At 43.3% G+C, this 17,587-nt stretch overlaps 1 long non-coding RNA gene across 3 annotated transcripts in view; it reads left to right on the top strand.

The window, feature by feature from the left end:
* LOC110346587 (uncharacterized) overlaps positions 1-17,587 on the top strand; it is a 95,105-nt gene that overhangs the window by 21,241 nt on the left and 56,277 nt on the right. For 2 of the 3 annotated variants that reach the window (XR_015449063.1, XR_002390715.2), the window contains exons 3-4: positions 5,893-5,976; positions 6,601-17,421. This is a non-coding gene — a long non-coding RNA (uncharacterized LOC110346587). Of the gene's footprint in view, positions 1-5,892; positions 5,977-6,600; positions 17,422-17,587 lie in introns of those variants that run through there. The other variant, XR_015449064.1, reaches the window with a different exon arrangement.

Genomic DNA, 17,587 nt, shown 5'->3' with positions numbered 1-17,587 from the left:
TTCTTTCAATTGCAATGAATTATTCTACCATTGTGCAACTGGAGCTGTAACACATTTCAGGGTGGTTTCTTTTAAAAACTCCAATAAATGCCAAAGGATGTTATTAATCCAAACTCTTGTAAATGTCCAGAGAGAAAAGGAGAAAAGTACATACTTTTTCCCTCTAGTCTGATTTAATTTGTATTATGTAAGGTGGCTTCCTGGATAAAGCCAATAGTTTGGGACAAAAATCTGGAAGAATTTTGGATGGTCCTATTGCTAACAAACTTAAAAGTTTCCTTAATTCTTGGTGCACTCAAACATTCATCCATGGGCTGTGGATTTAGCTCAGTGGTGCTGCTGTCTTCCTCACAAGCACAAGGTCCCGAGTTTGATCCCCGGTACCAAAAAACAAACAAACATTCATCCATTTATTTCTTTGTTAATAGGTATTTATCAAATATTATGATGTGCCAATCACTACACTGAGTAAGCACTGTACATACAAAGGTGAGTGAGACACAGTCTCTAACCTTTGAGGGAACACTGATTCCTAGTTTGGAGGGTACTGTGGAGACAAGAGCAGGAGGCCATCAGAGACCTGGCTCAGAGAGTAGCCCCACTCAGCCGAGGACCCTGGGAAGACTCGGCAGAGAGTAGGCCCTGACTTCCCGTGGAGGATTAGAAGGAGAGGGAAACCGGAAAGAGGTAGGGGAAAAGACTCTGGAACAAGTCCGCTGGATTTTACAATAAGGGGGCCACGAGTGACATCAGTCTGAGAAACTTCAGTAGAATGGTGGAGGTAGAGCCTGGATTGTAGCAAGTTGGGAAGTGCCCAGGGGCCAAGGAAGAGGAGATGGGAGAGAAAAGGCGAAGGGACATGGGACGGTGGCTTCACTAATAGGTCAGGGAAGTATTTATTCTTTTATTTTAACTTAAAAAGTTTTTTAGGGGTTGAGGATCCATGCATGTTGCAATAGCAAAGGAAAGAATGAACGGCCAGGAGAGATGGCAGGGAGCCCGGGTCTCTGGGCTTTCCTGTTAGATAGCACATCCAGACTGCACTGTGCTTAGGGTTACTTAAGATCACCAAGTGTTTTGGTTTAGAACGCTGTACATGGCTTTGGACCACTGGATTGAAAATCTGGCAGCAGTTGTGTTTAAGAGAAGAGTTGCTGGTCTAGGCAGAGGGATTCTTTATCACACATGGTCCAAGGTGTTTCTTCTCTCTTTCATGCTGCTGCTTCATCTAAGGAGGTCTAGCATTGTGTTCCTTTGGTGACAACAATATCCTGTGAGTGAATTGTTGACTCTCAGCCCCGAACCTCCTGCCTATGTGGTGCAGGCATTGTGATACAGGGGCTGGAATTCTGCAAACTGCCTTTCTGCTTTGCCCCCTGGCGCTTTGCTAGGCTCAGCCAACAGGGGGCACCAGAAGGAGCCTGCAGGAATGCAGGAGGAAGAGGAGACTTGTTCCTTCCTGTCTACTTGTTCCTGCCAATGTAGCCCTAGAAATGGTCACTTTTTCTGACGGTATAACTTGTTCCATTTCCTTTTTCACTTCACCTTTACACTCAGGCTCACAAAATCACTTCAGGGATCAGTTCTAGACAGCTGGAGCTCTTTTCCTCAAAAATTGGGTTCCAGCTGCATAGGCTTCTTCCTCATCCTTTTGGAGAGAGCGGTGCCAGCCATACTGCACATTTCCTGAAATTCTGACCCTCGCTCTGCTGGCTTTCAACAGCTAATAATTCTCATTACTTCTCTTTGTTCTCTCAGTGTGGATGACGTCGTTGCTGCCACCTGCATGAACTATTTTGGGGTTACATCAAGGCCTAGCTTTGCTTTCCTGGTCTTCCAATTCCCTATATTAAATTCTCTCTGTTGAAAGAGGAACTTGCGCTTTTTCTCTTTCGGCTTGAGTCTTAAGACTGTTATCTGCAGCGTTCATCTGTTGTGTTGCTGCGCTGACTGACTCTGCCTTCCAGTTCCGGCATGGGGTGGGGTGGGTGTGGGGTGGGGTACTGTGTGCTTCAAAGGCCGCCCAGCAGCAGGTAAACCGCTCACTCTCTTTTTCTGCCTGTAAGTCCAGGGACTGCTTGAATTAGAATCAAAGTCCCCTGGGGCTGAAGGGGATTGTGAGACCCTGGCCCCATTCCCGTCCTGTCCTCTCTTTTGCATCCTGGCTGCGAAGTGAGCAGTTTTGTTACACTCTTAGTTTTCTCTCTTTTGTGTGTCAAATCTCTCCCTGCTTTGGTTCCTCTTTTGCCTAAAACACATTCATGTTACCTCGCTTTGAAGCCACCACTCTTGTATAAATTGCTCGCAGAACATGCACTCCGACCTTCTTCTTGTGTCCCTTCCTGTTCTATAGAATTTTAGAGGCTTAAAAACTACATTTCCAGGAGTACCTTGCAGTCAGGGTCTTGGATGTGATTTAGGTTCAGTTAAGTAGATGTACCTAGATGAGATTTGGAAAATGAAAAAAAAGGAAACATCATGAAACCAGCTCACATTTCTGTTTGTTTCATGTCAAGTGGAGGACATGGAGGCATGTAGTTTTTCTGTAGCAGGTGTGGCAGAGGACTAGTGCCTTGTGTCTGGTTTTATGGCTATGGAGAAACAGCAGATAGAAGATCCATTTGTTGGAGTGGATTGTAGCAGAGCTGGCTTGCTTCTGTATCCAATGGCTAGAGTTATGGCTTCCAATTTCACCTAGTCCTGGTAGGGGACCAGGTAGTGTCTGGGTCCCGGTAGGGGCAGTAGCTTCTTTGGTGGCCTGATTCTGTGTTATGGCTTTTGGGAATCAGTCTTGGAAGCTCAGCCTTGAATCTGTCTTTTCAAACTTCCCATTTATTTGGCAAGCCATTTTATAGCTTGTTATAAAACTTCTCCTTCTACTTAAGCTGGCTAGAAAATCAGGGCCTGGTTTTCAGATGGTTCTGTTCAATGGCATGACCTCACTTGAATGTGGACAGTGGCAACACTCTACCCCTACTTGTAGGTGACCCTCAAAGACTGTAGTGAACATAAAGTGGAACGTGGTTGCTCACTTGGCTTGGAGGAGCAGATGTCCTCACTCATAGACAGGGCGAGTGATTTGGCTGGATTCTCAGTGATTCGGAAGGAACACAGTTGGTGACCACTGACAAGGAGGCCTGAGGAAGGGGTTTGCAGGTAGACCTCTCCAAAGTGTAAAGTATGAGTATATTTATGTTTCATAAAAGTATTCACCAGCGAGCAGCATCTATAAACATGAGCTCAATAATCAAGTTGACAAGACGACTGGATCTTTGGAATTCTGTGTTTATTTCTCTAAACACCTTTGTCCCCTTTTAGTGGGCTGATACACAATAGTGACAGAGCTAGAGAGGGGTACAGTCTCAGCAATACCGACTCCATGCATAAAAGGAATAGGCTGTAGATAGCTGATTCCTGCACTGTCTGATCCACACTCTGACTTCAACATCTCAGAGCTCTCCAGAGGATCAGTCAGCCACTGTTGGCAGATTGATCACATCGGACCTCTTCAGGGGGGAAGGGGCAACACTCACACCCTCAGTAATATATGCTTACTTTGGATTGGCCCTCCCTGTTTTTGCCAAAATCACCATCTGTGAGCTTTCAAAAAGCCTCATTCATCCTCATGGTATTCATGGGGTATTACTTCTGACCAGTGGACTCACTTCATAGCCAATGAAGTGTGGCAGTGGGCTCTTGCTCATGCAGTTCACTGGTCTTAGCAATTTCCCTGATACCCTGAAGCAGCTGGCCAGACAGACTGGTAGAATGGTCTTGTAAAGACGCAATTAGGGTGCCAGCTGGCTGGGGTCACCTAGGATGGCTGAGACAATGTCTTCATGGTCATGTATATGCCCCAACTCAGCAACCAATATATGCAGTGTTTTCTTTCCCATAGCAGGATCCATGTGTTGAGTCCATTAAGGAAAGGAAATGGGAGTATCTCCATTCACTGTTAACCCTAGAGTTTTAGTGTTGAGATTCTTGTGCCTATTCCAGTAATTTTGGGTTCTGCTAGTAGAGAAGACATAGTTTCCAATGGTAGAAGATTTCCACCAGGGGACATAGCAGAGGTTCCATTAAGCTGGAAGTTGAAGTTGCCCCCTGACTATGTGGATTCCTTATGCCGCTGAATGAGTAGGGGTGGGGAGGAGGGGGGAGAATGATTTTGATTTTTTGGGGACTGCTACTAAGCAAAAGGGGCAAGAAGAAATATATTTGAGCTGAAGTACCTGTTGAAGGCAAAGGGAATATGGAATGGGTGATGGAAAAAGGAAGTTGCAAGTATCAGCTAAGACCACATGATTAGTTTCAGTAAACAGACTTGTAATATGATGGTATGTCTTCTTTAATATGAATACATGGACACACAGTTTTCTTCCTCTGTTCCATTCCCCTGCCGTGATATATATCTCAGTAGTTAAGTTATAGGACACTAAAGTAGGAGATTACTCAACTAGAAAGAAAATGAGGGTCACCAAAAGGGGAGTGAAGGGGCTTTATATTTTCTGAGGGACAGTGGTCAGTGTTTGAGTTTTGGACAAGAGTTGTGATGTTAGTTGGAGGTATGACTTTGTCGTTGTCTTTCTTTGGAAGTTAAGCATGGTTAAAAGGGGTACATAGACCTGTGAGGACCCTGGGGCTTGGGCATGGATCAACTCAGCTGGAACTTTTTCCCAGAAATTATTTCCTCCACGGATTCAGGTTCAGATGAATATGGGGCTGATTACAAAAGACATTTGCATGAGATTTGGAAGGCAGCAGTGAAGCAGCAGCTGTTGCACTCTGCAGGCTGGTGGAAGCCACGGCTCCTGCTGCCCCTGCGCTGGCCGGCTGGGTGTTCCGTTGGTTAGGGGCAGGCACTGAGTCTGCAGTCCTCCAGGTCCCTTCAGTTCTCCTGGATCATAGGCCAGGTGTGCGTTGAATTCGCTGACAGTCTCCGCTCATCCCCATTGAGGTCTGGAGTGCTGAGAGTGACATGGTTTCCCTCACTGCACACCCATCTGTTCTCTTGCTGGCAGGACTCAGACCTAAGGCCCATGATGCACACAGAGGGGACCGTCCTCTGGTGAATTCCTTACCAGTTCTACAACTGTGTAAGGTCAGTCTCTGCAATAATTCCCTTCTTCCACATTGCACATAGTGGTATCACTTGCCTACTGAAACTTAACCCAACATACATCATTTCTATTTCTTTGAACCAAAACCTGAGCAATATAACTTACAAGGTAATGAATGTTCTTTCTATTTTTTTTTTTAACAGACAGCAAGTGAATGGATTCAATTAATGTTCAAGTTCACTCTGGACTGCTTCGTCACCAAACACTGGTTTCCTAAATGCTTATCAATGATTAGTACATGTAGCCAAGCGGGGTCTGCTAGATATTGTATGAGTGTTAGATATTGTTTGAGGGGGTCAACTTCTACCCTCGAGGGCTTGTGGGAAAAACAGACAAGTGTGGGACATGTGGTTCTTACTGCTGCTGCTCCAGGAGGCTGCCCTTTCGGGGTGATTAAAGGTTGATCATTGCGGTAATTGCCAAATCTAGTAAAGATTTGCTTATGTGAACCCTATGAACATCCCCAGAGGCTGTGGACATTGAGCATTGCTAATTATTACCTAGAAAGCTCTACAGGGGCATGGTTTGTTTCGTTTATTGCGGTGTCCTCAACACACAGAATAGTTTCTGGCATGAGGAAGTGTTAATAAATATTTGCTAAATAAACACTCGAATATATTTTTCCTTCTTAAGATTTACTCATTCATTGGTTTCTGAGGTATTTTAGTCTCCTTATGTTTCTTCTATTAATTTTTTCTTTTTTCTATTGACCCTTCTTCTGTAAACATAAGCCTTCCTTAATAACCATTCTCTGCTTACTTTCTCCCTTTAGATTTTATTTATCTAACAAATATCGAGCGAATATTTCATATGCACCAGGAATTATTCCAACTGCTTGGGACTCAACAGTGAACAGGTAAAGGCTGCTTTGGCTCTGATTTCACCCACCTGAGTCTAACCCCATTTCCGTGAAAATGACTTCCAAAATTTGAACTACCCCCAAACCTTGTAAAAGAGAAGCCCCCAGCTCAAGTTCAGTATGTTCACCACAGAACTCGACACCAGGCCCATCGCTCTGCAGGCTCCACCATGTGCTGGTCATGCTGCTGGATCCTCATGTCTTGGGCATGGCATTTCCTCTTCAGTCCGTAAATTTCCTAAGTCTATCCATTCCTTCCAGTGTTTTCTACCCTGCCTGGATTCTGCTAATTTCTGGGTGCTTCATTTTACTAGGAGCTGATGCACTGCTTCAGTCTGAAATGTTCTTCCTGCTCCCATAGAAATCCTCTTGATCAGTCAAGGTTCAGCCATTCACCACACAGGGAATACCCAGATACACCTCAGAAGGAATGAGTCACTTATTTTTCTCTTGTCCTCTGCTTGAATGTTTTTTCTGTCTTGCATTATGGCAGTTCTTTTCTTGCTTCCCTCCCCTTTTTAGACTCTTAGCTTCTCAAAATGTTTTATTTATCTGTACGGCTCTGACAACAGCATCTAATATGGTAACTGACCATGGTATGTGCTCAATAAATACTCACAGAAACATACAGGATCCGGACTGAAGCTCTTTACCCAGGGAGGAGGCCGAATGTCAACGTAAGGTAGGAAGAGGAGCTGCCAAGAGGGACTGAGCACAGTGCATGGAGCGTGGGACCATCAGGGCTGACCCTTCCCAAGGGCAGACTGGCAGATGCGCAGTGTTGAGGAGGTTTGCAGAGAGCAGAGAGGAGTTCAGCTGCAGGAGATTTGAAACACTTGATCCCAGAGTTTATTCTCATACTGGAACTCACTTTTTGAAAGCATCCGATCTTGGCTCATTCCAGCATTAGCCAGATCTACCTTCCACCTCTCTCCAAGCCTCCTTGATGCTATAGTGTCTCAGGAAGAAACGAAAAGTGAACTTACCTCAAGGAAGGATCGTAAAAGTTGGAAGGACTTGTTCCATGCCTGACTTTCTTTCTCTAGCATCTCTCACTGTGTTTTCAATAGACACATCCATAAACATTTCCAGGAAATGAGTATTCCTAAGTGTTATTAGCTTATAAAGGTTATATTGTTTCTTGCTATGTACACACACAGACACACATACACACAGGACTTAAACAGATGGACATGTCTGTGTTGGGTTCTGTTGTGTCCATTGACAAGAGACTTTGCCAAAGCTGTTCATTCATCACGCTGACTCACAGACAAGTGGCTTTCTTGGGCTTGTATACACCATCAGGCCTCTTTGATCTGGTTACCATGTTTTTTTGAAAACTTTTGATTTTTCCAAAACAGGAAAAAATGCAGTTTACTTTTTAGGGCAGAGATAGTGGTGAGGCGAGTTATTTATGAGTTATTGCAAAATACCACAAGGAACAGCATCCCGGGGAGGAAAGGGCAACTGGGTTACCTGCTGACAGCTCCCTGGATGCGTTAGGGAAGTGTGTTCCAACAAGGCCTGGGGCAACAGTGAATAAAACCACACGCTGTGCAGAAAACACTGACTTTGGAAGTAGGAGGGATTTCCTTTCTTTGTCTAGACATTTAGAGCTTGCAACATGAACGATTTTGGTGAAATAGTCAGTGATGGAAGATGTATTATTATGACAGTTGCTCATCATGCTTATATATTTTAATTTAGGATTATCAGCACCAGATACTCTTTTTTTTGGTACCGGGGATCGAACTTGGGTCCTTGCACTTCCAAGGCAAGCGACGGAACCACTGGGCTAAATCCCCGGCCCAGCACCAGATACTCTTGACACAATTATTTCTTATTCACTTTAGGGTCCTGTCATTTCAGCCTTGAATTGTAATTTTTACTGTACTTATTATAAAGTACATTCTGTAATCATTTAAAAAAATAATGAATGGTTGTGAATAAAGTTTACTTCTAGCAGGGTAATTTATGTTCCTTTCACTATTTCAAAAATCTCAGTGATATTGTCCTCTGTCAGATTTGGTTGGGTAATTTGTGGGATATTCTATGTTAGTCCAGATTTTGTAGCTACAGTCTATTTAGATTTACGTGTGGGGGTCTGCTGTCCCTGGCAATTCGGATTTTGGGTCTGATATTGCGCACGTCTGCCTGGCCTGACTGAACTGAGAGGTTGATTCCACTTTGGGGCTGTTCTTAACCAGTGGGCAGCTGTCCTACGTCACAGGGCTCAGCCCTGGTATGGGATCCAGTCTGGTTCTGTGTAGCCTTGCGTCCTTCCCTGGAGAGATTTGGCAACCAATACGTTATCTTCCTCCACTCACAATCTATAACTATCCTAGTCTGTAATTTAGGCCATCGTTTGAGTCCCTAAAGTCTTGCGTGGAAGATATATTTCACAAAAAATGGGAAACCAGCGTTAATTCATCTTGAAGTGTTTGTCTAGTTGATGACCTAAGAGCCTGATTTGTGTGTTGTGCATTTACTTCATCCTAGTAACTAGCCAGGATACTAGTGGTATCTTCTTCATTCTAGTGAAAGAGACCAGAAATCTGGAGACATAAGTGTCTTATATCACAATCAAACAGAGCCAGAAAGATAGGGCTCCTGGCATTTAGGTTTTGTCACATAAGTCATCAGCCATGTTCCTTCCACATCCTCTTTGTGTTCACTGTCCACAAACATTAGCTAGGTAACAAACATTACAGGGTTGCTGACACTGAAAATGTTCCAAAAAATCAGAACTTGTAATTTTTGGCACATCTCATTCTTACAAGGGGTGGGGGAGGAGAAAATAAAACTTTCCAACTTAGCATCTGGTCATAAAAATGAACCACCTAATTAGAACAAGATTTCTTAAAAGGATAAAAAAAAGTGTTTACTTTAGGTTTCTGTAATTTCAAACCTGAGAGTTCTGTGTGAAATGGTTGAAAAAATAGCCAGCATAAGTAATGTACTAAAAGTTGAACGGTAGGGCAACTAATCCGTCCCTCTGCTGGAAAGGAAAATGAGGGCAGCACTGAGGTTTGATTGTTTGATTGGATGAGGGGAGAAAAAGAGGAACAAGGGCGGAACTCAGCTCTGCGGGACTCTGCTCCTCTGTCACTGGGACTTAGAGACTGACAGCCAGTGTGAGGAGGATTCTCATGGGGATCACCACCGTCTTCCTGCTGTCTTAGCGGCTCCTGGGCCCCTTGAGATTTCTTGTGACATTCAGGGGTCTTCTTGGCTTCTACTCTGTTTGCATCTTTACCTGCATTGTCAGGTTACCCTTTTTGGTTACCTCTCGATCCAAAAAAGCAGGACAGTACTATTCTAGCTAAAGGACTTTTAAGAAAAGCCAGGCAGATATATATTGAACCCAGGGCTTTCCTTCTCATTGAGCTACTTCCCCAGCCCTAATTTTTTATTTTGAGACGGGGTCTCTCTAAAGTTGCTAAATTCCCCAGGCTGGGTTCAAACTTGGGATTTTCCTGTCTCAGCCTCCTGGAATGCTGGCTATTTCCTTTCAAGCGGGTGAACAATCCATTTCATCTCTAATGTGTAAGTGAATCATTTTATGAATCAAACCGATCGTATATCATTTAAAAATGGCTAACTTAATCTAGATGACAGTAGAAAATCATTCGCTGCATGGCGCTGAAAGGTAATTTACTTCCTCTGAGCCTCAATTTCCTCATCTGTAAAAGGGAGATTTGACAAATACCCCTCTGTCAATAGGCACAGGAGTTGATCTTTCAGTCTGTTACTAACCTGAGCAGAAGCTCATAGATGGAGAGAGTGAGCCTGCTGCTTATTTGGGTGGCCCGATTCCTCTACCGCCTCAGGCTCTGAGCTGGGGGGGTGGGTTTGCTTTGAGGCCAATCACTGCTTTTCAGCAGGTGAGGTCTCTTCTTCCCTAGCTGCCCACCCTCCACAAACTGTCTCTGTAGCCCCTACGAGCTGTTGGAGGCTGCCGCTCAGAGCACACCTGAGGAAGCCTGAGGTCTGCCTGTTCCTAGCAGCAGCTGCCTGCAAAGCCAGGCTGTGCTCCTCATCGCAGTTGCTTTGGGTGAGAGATCAAGAGAACGAATGTTTTCTCGAAGCTTATTTTTTCCCAAATTGAGAACTTTCAGGAGTGAAGAATGAAGTCTGAACCTTCTGTCATGAGTGACAGGGGCCCCTGGGCCTGGTCTATGCTGAGAGAGCTGTCACCTCCTGGCCCTGCCAGCCAGCTGCTGTCTTCCAGCCGCTTGGGTGCCCCAGGTGGGACCCACAACAGGACTTGAGCACTTCCTCCTGCCTCAGATGGAGCCGCTTGTCCCTGGGCTCTCATGGCTGCATCTTTCTTGGCATTTAGTGTCACCATAGAGGAAGATCGGTGGCCACCTGATGCACTCCAGCCTCCACTGTACTCTGCCCCCAGCTAGGCATTGTCCACCCAACCCTGCAGCCCATGGATGCTGGCAGAACAATCTCCTTTGCTTAGTGTTTTTGTTTTCTGCTGCCCCCTTATAGCATGTAAATTCCTTGAGTGCACACACTGTTTTGGTGACCAGTGTATCAATAAGTAGTTATTCAGCAGATAAACGCATGACTTCTCTATGCCAGTGCTGTCCAATGGAGCTGATGAAAATGTTCTATCAGGGCCGGGGATTTAGTTCAGTGGTTTCGCCGCCTGCTGTGCAAGTGCAAGGACCCAAGTTCGATCCCCGGTACCAGAAAAAAAAAAAAAAAGAAAATGTTCTGTCATTCTCACTGTTCAATATGGCAGCTGCAGTCACACATTCCGATTGCACACTTACAGTGCGGCTACTATAAGTGAGAAACTGAATTTTTGATTTAATTTTAACTAATTAAAATTTAAAACTGGCCAGTGGCTGCCATATTAGACTTGGAGGCTGTGTTTGGATGTGGGTGCTTAGTGACTCAGTCAATCCTGAGATAGCAATAGTGATGTCGATGGCAAAAGCAGCAGCAGCTTTTGGCCTATTCTCCTTTCTGATGCTGATGCTTGTTGTCCCTTAATAGGATCAGCGGAGTAGCACATCTTCAGCTAACAAGTCCATGAAAAACCTTTTGAAAGGTTTTTAGCATCCTTCAGTGGAAATAGCAGGTAACGAGTTATTCATTCCTCTACAGTTCTCAGGGCTGGCCTCTTATATTTTTCCCTTCTTTTAATAACTTGTTAGTTGTGTGAAGTTACACATCTAATAGCTTTTTTTCTTTGGTACCGGGGATTGAACTCGGGTCCTTGCACTTGCAAAGCAGGCAGCGAAACCACTGAGCTAAATCCCCAGCCCACATCTAATAGCTTTTTAAGGGATAGGATAACAAGCAGCTTTAGCTAAAAGAGCACTATTGCATGACTGAGTTTTAAAAAATATCCATCTTTTTAGAAGAAGACATTCACCATTATGTGAAACTCTTTATCCACCCTGGAATTTATTCAGGAAGAGCAAAGAGAACCCAGCATTCCTATTCACTGCAAAGCCAGAGCAAAGCGCTTTTGTAAAGGAACTGTTTATATGCCCTCAACACTTCTAAGGGATCACTTGGGGTGTATTACCTCACAGTGATTTACATTTTTTGTGTAATACCACTTCTTTTCCCTAGTCTGAGAAAGGAGATTGAATGGGGAATTTTTTCCAGGTTTGAAGCTTGCTGCTGCCTAAGCCTGTAGAAATGCTCCATGTATTTGGAAGTGCACTGCTAGGGGAATTACAGATTTAGGACCTCAGACTCGTCCATCGTTTATCTTCATTATATGATGTCTGTCAACAGAAAACCATTTCCCATAATTCCTTGAGGAATTGCTCCATGTAGAAGCATGGAGTCTCATGACAAGAAAAAAGGCATTGCAATGAAGAGTAATAGGAAAGGAGTGGAGGGATAAACAGAAGCTTTTAGGGCTAATTCCTGGCTGGCGTCATCCCCATTAGCATTGGGATTATTTGACATTCAGTTCAGAGAACATGACCAGGGCTAGTTTCCATCTGTCACGGTGATTAATGTGGGTATTGTTAGGTAATAATAGTTTAATAACATGGTTAGAGCTGAGGAGGCACACCAAAAGTGTATGTGGAATTGTACAACCAAGGGAAATTGGGAAGAAAGGCACAAAAGCCAGGAAATTGAGGTCTAGTTCTCTGTGCTACCATTTAGCTTTCATTGGGCAGCCAAGTTGCAGAAGGGTAAAAGAGCCTATTGTCAAAGTGAGGAGAGGTGTTGGAGCTCTCTGCGAGGAGCATCTTGGTGGTTTTAGCGTAAGTGCTGTATCTCAAGGACTGCAAAAGTTTGTTAGATCACACCTCTCTGAGCCATCATAGTCAGTGCACAAACAGGGAATAGACAATTCCTTATGTAGAGTGACCAGATTCAGCCCTTCCAAATAATATCCAGATTGTGTTACATGCACTGACTCATTACTTCGCATTAATGTAAAATCAAATAGTTAAATTTCCTTTGCTTTTCTGAATTTGCAACATACAAAATATTGCCAACCTGAGAACGCATTTCACTGAAGTCACCCTGTCTCCCAGATGGCAGAAGCAGTTAGTGGGCCACATACCCACCCTGAGACACCCCTAAACTCAGAACCTAGACCAAAACACTTTCACTCTTGAATGTTCAAAAATTTCAAGTGATAAATCACTCTCTCTGTACAGAAAATGGGCAACACTAGAGTATTTACAGGTTGGCTTTCCTTCTTGCCAAGCAAAGAGGCACCTGACTTCACACTGTGCTGTCCAGTTTTTCCCCCGAAACTTTCCACCAAGTGGATCAGGGCATGAGTGGAAAGGTTTCCAGGAAGTAAGTGTGAGAGAGGGAAGGACAGAACCTGGCCAAAGGCTCCCTGGACTAACTGGCTTTGACACCGTTAGTTGTGTTCATTGCTTATCCTATCATGATATCATAGAGTGTGAACCCCAGTGGGAGGGACATAGGCTGAGATGCACTGATGCTAACAGAGGAGGCTTCAGAGTAAGTGTGGGACTGCAGTTCAAGGGAAGGAATGAGGGGCTTTTGTTGTTGATTGTCTTAGTCACTTTCCCGACACTCACAACTTAAAGGAGGAGAACTTTATTTTAGCTCATAACTCAGTTCATAGTTGGCTGGCTCCAAAGCAGAAACACCATGGTAGAATGGCACAGTAGGGCAAAGCCGCTCACATCAGGGAAGCAAGGAAGCAGAAAGTAAAGGGAGGAGCCAGGAAAGGAGGCAGGCTTCAAGGTTATACCCACAGTAACTTCCCTGTAACTAGGCCCAAGATCTCAACTGCAAGTCAGCTATCAGCCCCTATAATCCAATCACTTTCCAAAAACTCTGTCTATGAGCACATGAAGATCTCAGAGGAATCTAAATATAAGCCGTAACATTATTGATGTTGATTTGCTTTCAGTGGTTTCACAACATTTCTTTCCCCCAATGATTTGGACTACATTTCTTTTCACATGCCCAAATGGATATGTAGGGCTCAGGAAACTAAAAGAAAGTTTATTTCCCAAATCAGATATAGGATTTTATTATGTGTTTAGAAGAAGATAGCTACTCTTCATCTTTTATGCCTGAACAAAAGCAAATGACTATTTGAAGGTGGTGGAGGGGTCATTTCAATCAATCAGAATCATGATGGAGCTGGTGCTGGGTGTCTGACGTGCAGGCTTCTATTTAAATCCGGTCTCAGAGTGGGTCTACACTACAGTGTTAAATTGGGGTTGACTTTGGTGCAAATGTTAGTTTCTGTGTTTGCTTTGTCTCCCCTAGCCCCCAATCAAGATGAGGAATTCTGATAAGAGTGAACCAAGGTCAAAGGTATTTTTTGGCCCATGGTATGAGGCTGTGGGTCTTTGCTGTAATTGGAGAATGAAGTCAAGGTCTGGGCTTGTTGTGGCCTTGTTTTAGACCTTTCTAGGCCTTCCTTCCCCTTGGTACATTTCCTTGGCTAAACTTTGTCAGCAGAGCGATAAGAGGAAGAGGAGACTGCAGGCTGGACTAGGGGAATACATAGAAGGACCAGAGCCTATGCAACCTTTGCTGACCTTGATGTGAGTGGAACTGTCGCAGGGCTTGGGGCCAAGGCTACAGAGTAATACAAGAATGCATTTGCCAGCTCTTCGTGACTTTCTTGTTCTCAGAAACATTGGAAAGGGTGGGAGGGTAACTGTGTTGAAGGGTCACGGATCCTCAGACACCATTCAATTTTTAATTTAAGACATGATTTATAAAGTAAAACTTCCAGAATCCATTTGAGGCTGCTTATATTTCTCAAACAAACCACCACATATTCTTTCCTTTAAACGGAGTGGACAAGTATGGCTCTATCTGGGATCATAGACACAAAGACTGTAAGAGGATCACGTGACATTCTCGTGGTGGTCTGGGCAGAAGGGTGGGTGCCCTTTTCTGCCTCCTTTTCACTCTCTTTTGTTAGAGAAATGGAGCTGTAATGCAGTGGAGTAGGCTTGCTGGGGGCAAGGAGCATCATCTTAGAAAGCACACACTTGGCCGGGATTTAGCTCAGTGGTGCTGCCGCCTGCCTCGAAAGTGCAAGGACCCGAGTTCGACCCCGGTACAAAAAACCAACCAAACAAACAAGAAGCAGACGCTTGTGTGCCTCCTGGCCCTTGTGCATCAGACTGTGCGGCTCTTTGTTCTTTTCATGTGTGAAGTGAAGAGGGTGAAATGCATAACCTTCAAGGTCCATTTCAGCCATGCTGAGATCACCAAGCAGAGAACGCTGGCAATTCCAAAAGAAAACTCAGGACCAAACTCTTGTTTGCAGGAAATACAAACATTAAAACATAAAAAATAGCTCTAGCAGTTTAGTTTAAAAAGGTAGCTTTTAGATTCCTTACTACTTCTGTAATTAGAAAAGTTTCCTACCTGCTGTTAGTTGGCAAAGGCATTTTGGGAGCTCATGTGTGTGTTATAAAATTACTTTAAATCTTGACTAATTTTTGAAAGCAAAGACCATCCTATTTGCAGAACTATTATATACTCTGTTTTATGATTTGTTTAATAGCCATGTTTTCCCCCAAAGACTCTCCATATAGAGGCCTAGTCATTTGTGCTCATCTCTCCAATTTTTCAACTTCCTTGACAACTGATTTTTATTACTGCTGCCTTGAGGTCGATTCTCTGAGGGGCTCTTTCCCTCTTTCAGAGGGGTTAGGTATTGTGCATCCCATTAGGGCTACAGGTTTGACCTCCAGAGCAGCCAATTATTCTTGGCCATTGCCTACGCCTTTTCTCCTTCAGCCAGTAACAAGGGAGCCTGGGAGAATACGGATGGAGCTGCACAAACTCATCACCTCTGTTGGGAACCATGGTTGGAAGCAGGCTTTCTTCTCATTATGATGGGTCAGTAATAGTGAGATCATTGTTGCAAGGATAAGAAAATATGAGAGTCTGCCAGGAGAAATTGTTTTGACAGTAGCAGAGTCGCATGCAGATGGCTGGAAAAAGAAGCCAATGAGACAAGTTCTCTTAGTTCCATTGTTTTGACTTCTTGGGGCCCCTCCTGATTTCCTCCAGGTGATGGATGTGGGGCCGTGTCTTCATGGCTAGTGGTCTGACCTGACAGTCACTGAGTCTTACACGCTCTTGCAAAGTGATAGGCTAGCTACTCAGTGTAGTGACACCAGAAAAGGGACCCAAAATGTCACCTCTGTTTTACAATCACTCTTTAATATTGCGCCTTCCATGACTGCAATGTCTTGATTGAAGAGTTTTCCCTTATTTGTATGTTACACTGTGAAACTTTATAGAAAAAATATTTCCAGAGTAATATTCCTTTCTGGGCAGAGATTTCCTCAGACTTTCACTCTAAGATTTTTCAGTGAGAAATTGGTCAAAGAATCCTGGCATGATATTGTTGTTTGTCAAGGAAGGGGCCTTCGGTACCTTGCCATTAAAATCTTTCCAGAGAAAAAGTATAAAGCCAAAATTGGAGAAAATGGTAAGTACTTTTAAACCTGTGGGAGCTTGGAAGTATGTGATTAGAAAAATACGCCCTTTCATCTTTTTGTGTATTGTTTTTTTGTTTCAGTCTAGCCACTGTTAAGCTTTCCTTATGTCAAACTGGAACTTTAACTGAGGCAGAGAATTGAGGTAACAATTTTGCCTTTCACTTTTTTTTGAGGTTTAGAATCTTACTTTTCTAAAACCCAGTGACTTCACAAGTAGAGAGTATATTGATTAATTCAGCATGGACACTTTCGGTAAGACTTTTCCAAACCTCCTATTTTAATCAGTTTTTGTTATTGATTATACACTCTGATGGTTGTTACGCAAAATAGAGATACACTATAAAATATCTGAAGTATATAACCTGGCTGGGTGAAAGTGTGTTTTAGAATACTAATAAGAGGAACTTTTGTTTTGTTTGTTTTTGCATGCTCTGTGAAAAAATATAAAACAAATAAACACAAAAAATTAAACCAAAACTTGACCAGGCTATCATGGCCCTCAGTAAGATCTGCTGAGATTCTGGGCTGCACCTTGTCCCTGTTGAAAATCTTTAATAACCTGGATAGGAATTAGGCAGCCTTTAAATTTGGCAGGTCTCTGGGTTCCATTAAGAACTCACTTAAATCCTTTTTCACTTGAGCCTACATTTTAACTAGCCCTTGCAGATTTCAATTAGAATCGTTACAGAATTAGGTGAGGGTGGAAATTAGATTAATGTAAAGAAACAATGAAAGGATACCGTGTTAGGACATTTATGTTTCACATATTTAAATTTTACTGTAATCATCAGATCTCTCATAAAATAGAAATGAATTATTAACCTGATGAAGTATGTCACAAATGATGGGATTACAGCAGACTTCGGAAAACTCTAGTCACACCAAAAACACGCATAGTTTTATGGCTCTGAAGCAAGTTGCCTTTTCACCTGCAGCCAGATTTAGTTGAATAACTAAACTAATTAGATGAAAAATAATACATGAAAAATAAATATAAAGGTCTAGGTTAGGTGAAGACAAGCTATATATAAAATCTGTATGTTATATTTGTATTAAGGTCTTGTTTTAAGGTATGTGAGAAAGGAAATTGCAAATTAAGCCTGACACTATGTATACTAAAGCCCAAAGTTTTCAAACTGTACAGTACCGTTCAGTCTGAACATGTTCTTCCCTGCAGTCTCTCTTCTTACCCCCAACACACAACAATGCTGTTTATCTCCTTGAGCTGGGCAGCCGAAAGGCTAAGCCTTCCTTTAACCCCACTGGTGGCTATTTTCAGAAAAACAAGGACTAATCATGAATGCACATTTCACTTCTCTGGTAGAACACTTCATAACTAAAAGCATCACTATACAATAAAATTGACTTTCTCATCTTTTTGGTGTTGGTGCCTTGCATTTGAACACATTTATGGATTTATGTGATCATCACAGTCAGGCTGCACAGCAGTTTTACCACTCGCCAAGCTCCCTGCTGTTGTCACTTTAGAGTCACCCGTCCTACTTCCGGGTAGAGTATTTTTTAAGTTTTATGCAAAGACTTTTGTTGTCATGGAAACATGTCCTTAAGTCATCACTTCCACCGTGTTGTAAACATGTATTCTTGTTCCCTCATTTCAGCAATTTGCTCATAGGCTAAGTGTATTATCACCAACA

The sequence above is a fragment of the Heterocephalus glaber genome, unplaced genomic scaffold (genome assembly GCF_053883595.1).
Source record: "Heterocephalus glaber isolate CG9 unplaced genomic scaffold, H.glaber_assembly_v1.0 deba00000613, whole genome shotgun sequence".
In the NCBI taxonomy this organism is placed as follows: domain Eukaryota; kingdom Metazoa; phylum Chordata; class Mammalia; order Rodentia; family Bathyergidae; genus Heterocephalus; species Heterocephalus glaber.
Note: the sequence above shows the minus strand (reverse complement) of the source record. Positions and strands in the feature narration are given on the sequence as shown.